Below are 5,066 nucleotides of genomic sequence, written 5' to 3'. Positions count from 1 at the left end.
ATGGCATACTGCTGGCCTTGGCCTTGGCATGGCAAGCTGCTGGCTTTGGCTGGCCTGCCTTGGCCGTGGCATGGCATGCTGCTGGCCTTGGCCATGGCATGGCATGCTGCTGGCTTGGGCTGGGCTGCCTGGGCCGTGGCATGGCATGCTGCTGGCCTAGGCCTTGGCATGGCATGCTGCTGGCTTTGGCTGGGCTGCCTCGGCCGTGGCAACGCATGCCGCTGGCCTTGGCCTTGGCATGGCATGCTGCTGGCTTTGGCTGGGCTGCCTTGGCCGTGGCATCGCATGCTGCTGGCCTTGGCCTTGGCATGGCATGCTGCTGGCTTTGGCTGGGCTGCCTTGGCCGTGGCATCGCATGCTGCTGGCCTTGGCCTTGGCATGGCATGCTGCTGGCTTTGGCTGGGCTGCCTTGGCCGTGGCATGGCATGCTGCTGGCCTTGGCCATGGCATGGCATGCTGCTAGCTTGGGCTGGGCTGCCTTGGCCGTGGCATGGCATGCTGCTGGCCTAGGCCTTGGCATAGCATGCTGCTGGCTTTGGCTGGCCTGCCTTGCCCGTGGCATCGCATGCTGCTGGCCTTGGCCATGGCATGGCATGCTGCTGGCTTGGGCTGGGCTGCCTTGGCCGTGGCATGGCATGCTGCTGGCCTAGGCCTTAGCATGGCATGCTGCTGGCTTTGGCTGGCCTGCCTTGCCCGTGGCAACGCATGCTGCTGGCCTAGGCCTTGGCATGGCATGCTGCTGGCTTTGGCTGGGCTGCCTTGGCCGTGGCATGGCATGCTGCTGGCCTAGGCCTTGGCATGGCATGCTGCTGGCTTTGGCTGGCCTGCCTTGCCCGTGGCATCGCATGCTGCTGGCCTTGGCCTTGGCATGGCATGCTGCTGGCTTTGGCTGGCCTGCCTTGGCCATGGCATGGCATGCTGCTGGCTTTGGCTGGGCCGCCTTGGCCGTGGCATGGCATGCTGCTGGCCTTGGCCATGGCATGGCATGCTGCTGGCTTGGGCTGGGCTGCCTTGGCCGTGGCATGGCATGCTGCTGGCCTAGGCCTTGGCATGGCATGCTGCTGGCTTTGGCTGGCCTGCCTTGCCCGTGGCATCGCATGCTGCTGGCCTTGGCCTTGGCATGGCATGCTGCTGGCTTTGGCTGGCCTGCCTTGGCCGTGGCATGGCATGCTGCTGGCCTAGGCCTTGGCATGGCATGCTGCTGGCTTTGGCTGGCCTGCCTGGGCCGTGGCATGGCATGCTGCTGGCCTAGGCCTTGGCATGGCATGCTGCTGGCTTTGGCTGGCCTGCCTTGCCCGTGGCATCGCATGCTGCTGGCCTTGGCCCTGGCAAGGCATGCTGCTGGCTTTGGCTGGCCTGCCTTGGCCATGGCATGGCATGCTGCTGGCTTTGGCTGGGCTGCCTTGGCCGTGGCATGGCATGCTGCTGGCCTTGGCCATGGCATGGCATGCTGCTGGCTTGGCCTGGGCTGCCTTGGCCGTGGCATGGCATGCTGCTGGCCTAGGCCTTGGCATGGCATGTTGCTGGCTTTGGCTGGCCTGCCTTGCCCGTGGCATCGCATGCTGCTGGCCTGTGCCACGGCATGGCATGCTGCTGGCTTTGGCTGGGCTGCCTTGGCCGTGGCATGGCATGCTGCTGGCCTTGGCCTTGGCATGGCATGCTGCTGGCTTTGGCTAGGCTGCCTTGGCCGTGGCATGGCATGCTGCTGGCCTTGGCCTTGGCATGGCATGCTGCTGGCTTTCTCTGGGCTGCCTTCGCCGTGGCATGCCATGCTGCTGGCCTTGGGCTTGGGCCTAGGCTGCCTTGGCTGCGGTTCTTATCACTAGACGTGCGTTGCGTGCGAAGGCGTGCAAAGGCGTGCGCGACCATGCGCGCAACACGCGCACCGTGGTCAAAAGACCACGCGCGCGGTATTCGCACAGGCCACGCTGCCCACGCCGCGGGCATGCCAGGCCAGGCTGCCCTGGCCGGCTGCATGCCAGGCCGCCCAGGCCGTGCGCATGCCATGCCGTGCTGCCTACGCCGCGGGCATGCCAGGCCGGCTGCATGCCAGGCCGCCCAGGCCGTGCGCATGCCATGCCGTGCTGCCCATGCCGCGCGCATGCCAGGTCGCGGTCCAGGCCGCCCAAGGCCGCAGCCCAGGCCGCGGTCGAGCCGCAGTGCATGTAACCCAAGGCCGCAGCGCAGGCCGCGCCCAACATGGGGCGTACCTACCACTGCCTTGCCCTGGGCAAGGGAGGTGCCCCCCCCTCCTTATAATAGCCTGTTAAGCCCTTTTCAATCTGGCAGGAGGAAACATCAACCATGTTCGATGAGTCATAATGGGGTTTTTTTTAAAAGTAATGGTTTTTTGCCAAAACTTTCAACATGAAAGTTGTAGGAAATAATTTAGTACACCATAAAAAAAATTAAAAAAAATATTGTTTTACCGAAAATATTTTATTTTAATTTATTTCGATTTTAATACTTAAAAAATAATAAAAATTAATAAAAATGGTCAAAAAATTATGGAAAAATTCCCATAATTAAAGGATGATTCACTAGTAATTATAGAAATTATTAAATTATTTTTTTCATTTTTTTTATTTTATTTTGATTTTTTTATGCCAAATAAGGGCTTTAAAAATTCGAAAAGCTCCAGAAAAATTGCAAAAAAATAGGGAATGACATTTAAAATTGATTGTAGTGCATTTTTAATTGTGTTGCACGGTTTGGGTAAGATTATAAAAGAATCATGTTCAAAAAGATCGATCGAGGCGGTGGCATGCCTTGGCCTTTGCCCGCGGCCTTGGCCATGGCCTTGGCCATGCCTTGCGCAGGGACTTGGCCTTGCCCACTGCCTTGGCCTTGGCCTTGGCCTTGGCTTTGGCCTTGGCCTTGGCCTTGGCATGGCATGGCATGCTCGCCGGGGCCGTGGCATGCCTTGCTGCTAGCCAAGGCCGTGGCGTGGCATGCTCGCCCATCCCGTGGCATGCCATGCTCGCCCAGCCCATGGCACGCCATGTTGGCCCAAGGCATTGGCATGGCATGCCGGCCAAGGCATGCTGGCCAACGCTGCACAAGGCGGTGCCATGGCATGGCATGCTGACCAAGACCGTGCCATGGCATGCTGGGCGAGGCCGGGGCATGGCATGCTGGCCGAGGCCGGGCAACGGACCGGCATGGCCCAGCCCGTGGCACGCCATGTTGGCCCAAGGCATTGGCATGGCATGCCGGCCAAGGCATGCTGGCCAACGCTGCGGCACGGCGTGCTGGACAAGGCGGTGCCATGGCATGGCATGCTGACCAAGACAGTGCCATGGCATGCTGGCCGAGGCCGTGGCGTGGCGTGCTGGCCGAGGCCGTGGCATGGCATGCTGGCCGAGGCCATGGCTTGCCATGCCGCCACGGCCGTGGCATGCTAGGCAACGGACCGGCATGGCATGCTGGCCGTGGCGGTGGCACGACATGCTGGCCAAGGCAGTGGCATGGCATGTTGGCCAAGGCTAAGGCATGGCACGTTGTGGCATGGCACGCTGGCCAAGGCAGTCGCAAGGCATGCGGGCCGAGGCCGTGGCATGGCATGGCATGCGGGCCGAGGCCGTGGCACGGCCCGTTGGGCAACGCGGTGGCATGGCATGCTGGGCAACGCCGTGGCAAGGCATGCGGGCCGAGGCCTTGGCATGGCATGCTGGCCGAGGCAGTGGCATGGCATGCGGGCCGAGGCCGTGGCAAGGCATGCGGGCCGAGGCCGTGGCATGGCATGCGGGCCGAGGCCGAGGCCGAGGCCGTGGCATGGTATGCGGGCCAGGCCGTGGCATGGCATGGCATGCGGGCCGAGGCCGTGGCATGGCATGCGGGCCGAGGCCGTGGCATGGCATGGCATGCGGGCCGAGGCCGTGGCATGGCATGCAGGCCAAGGCCGTGGCATGGCATGCGGGCCGAGGCCGTGGCGTGGCATGGCATGGCATGTTGGGCAACGCCGTGGCATGGCATGCGGGCCGAGGCCGTGGCATGGCATGCGGGCCGAGGCCGTGGCGTGGCATGGCATGGCATGTTGGGCAACGCCGTGGCAAGACATGCGGGCCGAGGCCGTGGCATGGCATGCGGGCCGAGGCCGAGGCCGTGGCATGGCATGTTGGGCAACGCCCTGGCAAGCCATGCGGGCCGAGGCCGTGGCGTGGCATGTTGGCCAAGGCTAAGGCATGGCACGCCGGGCAACGCGGTGCATTGGCAAGCTGGGCAGCGCGGTGGCAAGGCATGGGGGCCGAGGTCGTGGCATGGCATGTTGGGCAACGTCGTGGCAAGACATGCGGGCCGAGGCCGTGGCATGGCATGCGGGCCGAGGCCGTCCGTGGCATGGCATGTTGGGCAACGCGGTGGCAAGGCTTGCGGGCCGAGGCCGTGGCATGGCATGTTGGGCAACGCCGTAGAAGGGCATGCGGGCCGAGGCCGTGGCATGGCATGCGGGCCGAGGCCGTGGCATGGCATGTTGGGCGACGCCGTAGCAAGGCATGCGGGCCGAGCCGTGGCTTGTCGTGCGGGCCGAGGCCGTGGCATGGCATGCGGGTCGAGGCCGTGGCATGGCATGTTGGGCGACGCCGTAGCAAGGCATGCGGGCCGTGGCCGTGGCATGGCCTGTTGGGCGACGCCGTAGCAAGGAATGCAGGCCGAGGCCGTGGCATGGCATGTTTGGCAACGCCGTGGCAAGACATGCGGGCCGTGGCATGGCATGGCATGCGGGCCGAGGCCGTGGCACGACATGTTGGCCAAGGCTAAGGCATGGCACGCTGGGCATCGCGGTGGCATGGCATGCTGGGCAACGCGGTGGCAAGGCATGCGGGCCGAGGCCGTGGCATGGCATGTTGGGCAACGCCGTAGAAGGGCATGCGGGCCGAGGCCGTGGCATGGCATGTTGGGCGACGACGTAGCAAGGCATGCGGGCCGAGGCCGTGGCTTGTCGTGCGGGCCGAGGCCGTGGCATGGCATGTGTTGGCAACGCCGTGGCAAGACATGCGGGCCGTGGCATGGCATGGCACGCGGGCCGAGGCCGTGGCACGACATGTTGGCCAAGGCTAAGGCATGGC

This window comes from Camellia sinensis, unplaced genomic scaffold (assembly GCF_055761805.1).
Source record: "Camellia sinensis isolate YWXY unplaced genomic scaffold, ASM5576180v1 Unanchor4, whole genome shotgun sequence".
NCBI classification, from domain to species: Eukaryota; Viridiplantae; Streptophyta; class Magnoliopsida; order Ericales; family Theaceae; genus Camellia; species Camellia sinensis.
Note: the sequence above shows the minus strand (reverse complement) of the source record.